At 36.9% G+C, this 9411-nt stretch overlaps 2 non-coding genes across 2 annotated transcripts; both read right to left on the bottom strand.

The window, feature by feature from the left end:
* Positions 1 to 1650: 1650 nt before the first annotated feature.
* Positions 1651 to 1734, bottom strand: TRNAL-CAA. Its single transcript has one exon. It is a non-coding gene; the product is annotated as a tRNA-Leu (tRNA).
* Positions 1735 to 2413: 679 nt separating this feature from the next.
* Positions 2414 to 2497, bottom strand: TRNAL-CAA. The gene has a single exon. It is a non-coding gene; the product is annotated as a tRNA-Leu (tRNA).
* Positions 2498 to 9411: the final 6914 nt, after the last annotated feature.

Below are 9411 nucleotides of genomic sequence, written 5' to 3'. Positions count from 1 at the left end.
GTTTTTTTAATTTTTTAACCAACTTTGAAAGCATTTATTTCTACTTATAGAACAAAATAACATGAAATTAATTTGGTTGTAAATCCGGATAAAAAGCTTCAATTTTGGTGAGAAGAAAAAAATGTTGCAAAAACATAGAGTTTAGAAAACAATCCCTGATGTAACCTAGGTGAACATGCATGGAATGAGAAGGAAAAAGGCCAGGCAATGGAAACGCAACTAGCATAGAGAAAAACGCAACTACATGAACTATAGATCAGGAGGTCAAAGAGGTTAGTCCAAGTGCGTCATGTCTAAAGCCAAGAGCGCACCCACCCTACCAAACGCACCTGGGTACTCGTGCGTGGGTTGTTGCCTTCCAACTGCGCTTGAGGGTCCATGAGGTGAGATTTTTGTCCATTTCAACTCTCGTTCGTCTATTTTCACACCAATTTTGATACTAACTTTATCCTAAATTCAATTACGACCTACCAGAGAAATTTTAGAAAATTCGGAGCTCCTAGACGCAGAAAGAAGAGCTCGAGAAGGCAAGATCACCTAATTAAATAGTTATTCAAACATTTTTCAAGAAAGACTTGTAGGGATCCCTAAGACATGTTAGCTTGTGAGCATATCTTGACATGTTAGCTTGTGAGCATATCTTTACTTAGGTTGTTAGAATATGCATGATTAGAACCTTAAAAAGGGCAATTTTAAGTATGTAATGAAAAATTATGAAAATGTCCTTAGGATGGTATTTTGGGATGTACATTATCAATAGTACTTTTCGTTGTGCTGGAATGGAGGATGAGATGATGTAATTTGTGTTGTGGGTCATTGATGGATGTTATCCCCAGATGAGTTTGCATAATTTTTTTCATGTTGTAGGTGACCGATAAGATTATCTCCTTGAAAAGCATGCATGAATGTACTATGTTTAAAATAGGGCACTGGAGTTAGGTTGGTTCCACATGACCTAGGTTACTATATTTATAGTAGACCGAGAATCTTAGGATCTTGAGTGAAAATTAGTTGGGTAGACCTTTGTGCTCCCAAAAATTGGATTAGCCTTAAAAATCTAGTCTCTAGCAACATAGAAATATGAGATGTGATTTAAACCACCTAGATACCCTATGAACCGTGTAAATCTCCACTACATCTAAGAAAATTTAAGATGGCTTATAAGGCCATTAGCAAGGTGAACGATATCACTAAAGCCCGACGACCTCCTATTCCCTCTAGACCTCAGTAGCACTATTTGAACACTTAGGTCGAACCTAGTAGTGCCCCTACCAAGTGGAAGGCATCTAGGAACCCGTGCAGATGAGCTTGACTAAATTAAATAGGATAACATACCGAAGCTACTTGAAGAAGAGAACAAGGTATTACATAAATCGTTTGCCTCATGATGAGTGCCACTATCTATGAGGAAATGGTTAGGGGCTCCCTAAACAGCCTCAGTGCATTGTAAAACTGTCTCGAGTGATGATGGACCTCATGGGGAGTAACTAGCAAGCACGAATGGTCACTTCTCCAAATGAAGTGTAGAGCGGACAAATGTTGAAAGCATCTAAATAGTAAGCCCACCCCAAAAGAACCCTATGAATTGTGTAAATCTTTTCACTATACCTAATTTTATTTTGGCCCACCACCAGTCTCAAAATACAGAGTTGTCAGAAGTGGGATTTGAACCCACGCCCTCTCACGAGGACCAGAACTTGAGTCTGGCGCCTTAGACCACTCGGTCATCCTGACTACTAATTGTTAGATACTGCACTAGTTGGAAAGGGGAATGAAGCATTTCTTATAAGGGTGTAGAAATGTCTCCCTAGTAGACGCATTTTAAAACTGCGAGGCTGACGGTAATATTTAACGGACTAAAACAAAGAATATTTGCTAGCGGTTGGAGAGAGGAATGAAACATTTCTTATAAGGATGCGAAAACCTCTCTCTAATAGACGCGTTTTAAAACTGTGAGACTAATAGCGATACGTAATGGGTCAAAACGAACAATGTCTACTAATAGTGAGCTTGGACAGTTACAAATGATTTTAGAGCTAGCCATTAGGCAATGTGCCAGCAGGACACTTAGCCCCCAAAAGGGTTGCATTGTGAGATCCCCACACCGATTGGAGAGAGGATGAAACATTTCTTACAAGGGTCTAGAAACCTCTTTATAATAGATACGAATTAAGACCGTAAAGCTGACAGTAATATGTAACAAATGAAAGTAGACAATAAATACTAGTGATGAGCTTAGACTATAGCAAACGCAATAGCTTGGATGGTTAAAGCCACAAGTTTGGAGGTTCATGCCATTCTTCTATATACATCTCCTTAATAGAATTTTTGTGAATCAACTTAAAATAAAATAATACATAATTTCCTAGTTGATTGGAGGTTCGATCCAGTCTCACAATAACAATACATAATTTGTCAGAAGTGGGATTTGAACCCACGCCCTCTCACGAGGACCAAAACTTGAGTCTGGTGCCTTAGACCACTCGGCCATCTTGACTACTAACTATAAGATCCTACACTGGTTTGAGAGAGGAATGAAACATTTCTTATAATGGTGTGGAAATGTCTCCCTAGTAGATGCATTTGAAAACTATGAGGCTGACGGTGATACTTAACGAACTAAAACCAAGAATATATGCTAGCAGTTGGAGAGAGGAACGAAATGTTCCTTATAAGGGTGCGGAAACTTCTCCTTAATAGACGTATTTTAAAACTATGAGGCTGATGGCAATATATAATGGGCCAAAATGGACAATACCTGCTAGAAGTGAGCTTGGACTGTTACAAATGATATTAAAGCTAGTCACCAGGCGGTGTGCCAACGAGGACACTTGGCCTGCAAAACGGGTGGATTGTGGGATCCTACACTGATTGGAGAGGGGATAAAACATTTCTTACAAGGGTCTGGAAACCTCTCCCTAGTAAACACGGTTTAAAATCGTGAGGCTGACTGCGATAGTAACGAACGAAAGCAGACATTATCTACTAGTGGTGGGCTTGGACTCTAATGAATGATTGGCAGGAATAACTTAGTTGGTTATTTAAGCTCTTATGTGTCTGTTTTTCACACCAATTTTGATACTCACTTTATCCTAGCTTGAATGAAGACCTACCAAAGAAATTTTAGAAAATTCGAAGCTCCTATAAGTGGAAAGACGTTCTCGATAAGTTACGCATCACCTGACTAAGTAGTTATTTAAACATTCTTCAAGAATTACTTGTAGGGATCGGTAAGACATGCTAGCATGCAAGGATATTTGCGTTAGGTAGTTAGAATATGCATGATTAAGACCTTATAAGGGAAATTTTGGATGAGAATGCAAAGTATGTTATGGAAAATTATGAAAATGCCCTTACGATATGATTTTGGGATGCACATTATTTTTGGTACTTTTTGCTGTGATAGAAAGGAGGATGAGATGATGTGATTCGTACGGTGGGTGATTTATTGATGTTATCTCCCACACGAATTTGCTTGACATTTTTCAGGCTTTAAGTGACATTTTTCAGGCTTTAGGAGATAAAGAGCCAACAAGTAGATTGTTAACTAAGTATTTTTATACTCACCTCATTCTAAATTTTTTTTAGTTGTTTGTTGACTACTGGTCGAGTTAAGAAGCATTCAAGATCTGTTTGATCACAAAAGGGGTCTTCCAAAAGAACTCGAGAAGGCACACACCACCTAAGTAAATAGGTATTCAAACATTCTTCATCGGGATGAGTTTGCATGATTTTTTCATGCTTTACGTGACTGATAAGATTATCTTCTTGATAGGTATGCATGAATGTACTATATTTAGAATGGAACGAGAGCTAAGCTAGTTTCACTTGACCAAGATCACTATATTTTTAGTAGACCAAGCATTCTAGGATCTTGAGCAACAAATAGTTGTGTAGACCTTTGTGCTCCCGCGACCAGAACAAACATATTGATAACGAGGAACATAGTTTTGCTACTCTACTAATATTTGTACTTACTCTGCTATTCTACCGAAGCCTGCTGAGGAAGAATTACGGGGCGTGAAACAAAAAAATATGTTGATTCGGGTTGAGTATACTATATTTAATTTATAACGAAACTCCTGCTCACCAAAGCCTGGCTGAGGAAGAATTACGGGGCGTGAAACAAAAAAATATGTTAATTCAGGTTGAGTATACTATATTTAATTTATAATGGAACACATGCCGTTAATCCATTAACAAAAAAATGAAAATAAAAAGATAAGGCCATTCCATTTCGACAAAAGATCCACACACCCAAAGTTCCATAGCTTTAGGTCCACTATCTCCATCCACATCATGTGTAAATTGTCTTGGCTCATGATGAGTGGCCACCATGAATTTTCCCATTTCTCAAATCAAATGATAAACCATCAGTCTTACAATACAAATTTGTCAAAAGCGCGTTTTGAACCCACGCCCTCTCACAAGAACCAAAACATGTGTCTGGTACCTTAGACCACTAGGTCATCCTAACTACTAATTATGAGATACTACACTGGTTGAAGAGGAGAACAAACCATTCCTTATAAGGGTGTGGAAAAGTCTCTCTAGTATACGCATTTTAAAACTATGAGGCTGATGGTGATACTTAACGGACTAAAACAGAGAATATCTGCTAGCGGTTGGAGAGAGGAATGAAACATTCCTTATAAGGATGTGAAAACCTCCCCCTAATAGACGTGTTTTAAAACCATGGGACTGATGGCAATACGTAATGGGCCAAAACGAACAATGTCTATTAGCAGTGGGCTTGGATTGTTACAAATGATATTAGAGCTAGTCATTAGGCAGTGTGCCAGCTAGGACACTTAGCCCCCAAAAGGGGTGGATTGTGAGATCTCACACAGATTTTAAAGGGGATGAAACTTTCTTACAAGGGTCTAGAAACCTCTCCCTAGTAGACACGGTTTCAAATCGTGAGGTTGACGGCAATAGTAACGAACAAAAGTAGACATTATCTACTAGTAGTGGACTTAGACTATAACAAATGATTGGCTTGAATAGCTTAGTTGGTAAGAGTGTGGACATTAACCATAAGGTTGGAGGTCCAAGTCCTCCTTCTAGTGATGAGAAAAATATAAAAGAAGAATAACTAGTTTTCTAATTTTTTAACCTAACTTTGAAAGCATTCATTTCTCTCTATAGACAACCAAATAGCATGTAATTAATTTGGTTGTGAAGCTTTCAAATCTCTTTATAGACAACCAAATAGCATGTAATTAATTTGGTTGTGAAGCTGGATTAAAAAGCTTTAATTTAGGTGAAAGAACTGAGTTGAATCGAGTTATATAGAAAAAGATATAAAAAATGTTGGGTTGAGAGTGATTCCGTAAAACCGTCCTAAGAAGACAAGGTGTTACATAAATTGTGTGTTGGGTTGAGAGTGAACTCAGTTGAATTGAGTTATATTGAAAAAGATATAAAAAGTGTTGAGTTGAGAGTGATTCCGTAAAACTATCCTAAGAAGACAAGGTGTTACATAAATTGTGTGTTGGGTTGAGAGTGATTCCGTAAACCTGTCTTCTTAAGATAGGGTATTACATAAATTGTTTGGGTCATGATGAGTGCCACTATCGTCTGAAGAAATGGTTAGGGGCTCCCTAAACGTTCACTGCATTATTATAAACCTGTCATGAGAGATGATGGACCTCAAGGGAAGAAGCTAACAAGCATGTTGGGCCACTTCTCCAATGGTTGATTGTCTGACAACCCTGTGAAAGGATTGTCAGTTAACTTTACACAGATGTGTTTAGACAACCGATGTGTTTAGACAACCGATGTGTTTAGACAAAGACACTGTCCATCTGCATTGCTAAAACCCAATAAACAACTTCTACACCATTGTGACTTGTAAGAGAACTACCTGAAAGTGATGGACCTAACGGAAGCATGAGATACACTGTCCATCCGCATTGCTAAAACCCAATGAACAACTTCTACACCATGATTGGATTTGTGACTCGTAAGAGGAACTACCTAAAACTTGAAACAACTTATCCACTTTGGCACACCATTAGCCTTACACAATAATATAAGTTGTTAGAATTGGGACTTGAACTCACGCCCCCAAAACTTGATCCTGGCACTCTAAACCACAAGACTATTCTGACTACTAATTATGAAATCATGCATGGGTTTGAGAGATGAATGAAGCATTTCTTATATAGGTGTGGAAACGTCTCCCTAGTAAACGCGTTTTAAAACTGTGAGGTAGATGACGATACGTAACGGACTAAAATAGAAAATATTTACTAGCGGTTGAAGAGAGGAACAAATAATTCCTTGTAAGGGTGCGAAAACCACTCCCTAATAGACGCGTTTAAAACCGTGAAGCTGAGTAGGATAAGTAATGAGCCAACATGGATAATATCTGCTAGCAGTGGGCTTCGACTGTTACAAATGATATTATATCTAGTCACTAGGCAGTGTACCAGTAAGGATTCTAGGTCCTCAAAAGGGGTGGATTGTGAGTTACCACATTGATCGGAGAGGTGAAGAAACATTTCTTACAACGGTCTAAAAATTTCTCCCTACTAAATGACGTTTAAAATTGTGCGGTTGACGTTGATAGTAACAAACGAAATCTGACAATATCTACTAGTTGTGGGCTTGGACTATAACATATGATTGGTTGGAATAGCTTAGTTGGTTAGAGCGTGTGATTGTTTTAACCATAAGGTTAAAGGTTGAGGCCCTTCTTATAGCGATGAGAAGAATGAAGCATTTCTTATAATTATGCTCGATTATTTTTGCACGAAGAAGAAAGTAAAAGGCAAAGGAGGAGAAAAGACAAAAGGTCTTAGAAAGACCTGGGTACTCATGCGTGGGTTGCTGCCTTCCACCTACGCTTAACGGTCCATGAGGTGAGATTATTGCACATCCCAACTCTCGCTCGTCTGTTTTCACACAAATTTTGATACTAAATTTATCTTAAATTGAATTACGACCAACTAGAGAAATTTCAGGAAATTTGGAGCTTCTAGAAGTAGAAAGAAGAGCTCGAGAAGTCACGCATCACCTAAGTATGTAGTTGTTCGAACATTCTTCAAAAAATACTTACAGGGATCGCTAAGACATGCTAGCATATCTTGTCCATGATTGTTAGAATATGCATGAAAAATTTTGGATGAGAATGCAATGTATGTTATGAAAAATTATGAAAATGTCCTTACAGTGGTATTTTGGGATGCACATTATTTATAGTACTTTTCGCAATGCTGGAATGGAGGATGAGATGATGTGATTTGTGTTGTGGGTGATTGATGGATGTTATCCTCCCGATGAGTTTGCATGATTTTTTTCATGCTTTAGGTGACTGATAAGTTAATCTCCTTGAAAAGCATGCATGAATGTAATATGTTTAGGATGGGACACTTGAGCTAGGCTGGTTTCACGTGACCTAGGTCACTATATTTTTAGTAGACCGAGCATCTTAAGATCGTGAGACCTTTGTGCTCCTAGCAATTGGACTAGCCTTAAAAATCTAGTCCCAAGCAACATAGAAATATGAGATGTGATTTAAACCGTCTAAATACCTTAAGAACTGTGTAAATCTGCACTACACCTAAGAAATCCAAATTGCTTCCGCATGTGTTATATTAACACCATCATGTATGTCCTTTAAGGTGTGAAAAATTTATCTTCTTGGTTCGATTTCTTGAAACCTCTAAAATTGGGCCATGACATATCCAACATCGTTTGGAGAGGGAACGAAGACTTCCTTATAATAAGGGTGTGGATACCTCTATGAGTTCGTGAGGTAATGAGCCAAAGTGGACAATATCTTTTAGCGATGGTCTTTGGCTAGTATAAATAGAGGAACATTTCTTCGTCTGAGAGAGGTGTTGACCTAGAGTATTTGTTAGTTGTATACGACCTGGGATATCAATTAGTTTTTTTTTTTTTTTTTTTTTTTTTTTTTTTTTTTTTTTTTTTTTTTTTTTTTTTTTTTTTTTTTTTTTTTTTTTTTTTNTTTTTTTTTTTTTTTTTTTTTTTTTTTTTTTTTTTTTTTTTTTTTTTTTTTTGGTTTCTAAATAACTTGGAATTTTTAACACACCTATTTTATGTCTTTTAAATTGCGCAAAGTTTATCCTTTCGTCGCGGTTCGATTTCTCGAAACCTCAAAAATTGTGTTATGCAGATCCAACATCAGTTGGAGAGGGGAACGAAGCATTTCTTATAATAAGTGTGTGGAAACCTTTATGAGATCGTGAGGTAACAAGCCAAAGCTGATAATATCTTTTAGCAGTGGTTTTTGGCTATTACAAAAAAAAAATCATCTCACGAGCGAATCGGACTCTCACAGGAAAATCCCATGCACTTAGCAGCAACACGTTTTAACCGCTCGGCCAAAACATCTTTTTTATTTTATAAATATCTCTCAAAGAGACTAAAGATTAAAAAAATAGATGATTAATGAGAATCAATTAGAACTTTTAACACCTGCCCACCAACTTAGAGCACATTAAAATTTCCATTTATAAATAACTTTAAATTTCTTACCGTTAGTATGCCTTTTAAACTTTAACTTTTGGTCCACTCTTGGAGGGAAATACCATGTAATTAGCAACCAAAATGGCTTTTTGGTTTTATAAATGAGTCTAGACGAGACATAGTAAGGGATGTCACCACGAATGTCTGTTAATTAGTTGTATTCTCTTCGGACAGGTGTTGTATGTCTTTTCAAAATTTATCTTTTCGTCGCGGTTCGATTTCTCAAAACCTCAAAAATTAGGTCGTGACAGATCTAATTCATGGATTATTTCTAGTACCTACATTATCCATTAACTCTGTTAATTCTAATTCATGGATTCTCAATAGTGGAGTTTCGAATCATATAATATTCAAAGCTTTTGTTACGATTGCNAATTCTAATTCATGGATTCTCAATAGTGGAGTTTCGAATCATATAATATTCAAAGCTTTTGTTACGATTGCAATTGAACCAAAGGCTGCAATCATTCTACAATAAACTTGCCTAATAGAGGGACAACACATATGTCACTTACCGTCAATGTTTTCTTTAATCCTGATCTTAAATTAAACAATACGCCTTCATTCAATTTAAACATGTTGTCCATTAGCAAACTTACCAATGACTTGAAATGTTGTGTAACCTTCTATCCTGATTCTTGTGTTATGCAGGATTTGGCTACGGGGAAGATGATTGGCTTGGGTAAACAATTTGGAGGTCTCTATCATATTTCTTAATCTCCAATCAAATCTTCAACTAATCAAGTATCTCAATCATCTAATTTGTGGCATTTACGCCTAGGTCATTCTTTTTTTCTTCTCGTTTTATATTTCTAATGGATCAATTTCATCTTAATAATGCTATTTTTTCTCATAACTGTAGTATTTTCCCGTTAGCAAAACAAACTAGGTTGTTTTTTTTTTTTTTTTTTTTTT

This window comes from Cucurbita pepo, unplaced genomic scaffold (assembly GCF_002806865.2).
Source record: "Cucurbita pepo subsp. pepo cultivar mu-cu-16 unplaced genomic scaffold, ASM280686v2 Cp4.1_scaffold000236, whole genome shotgun sequence".
Lineage (NCBI taxonomy): Eukaryota > Viridiplantae > Streptophyta > Magnoliopsida > Cucurbitales > Cucurbitaceae > Cucurbita > Cucurbita pepo.
The sequence above is the reverse complement of the archived record's forward strand: the minus strand, read 5'-3'. Positions and strand labels throughout refer to the sequence as shown.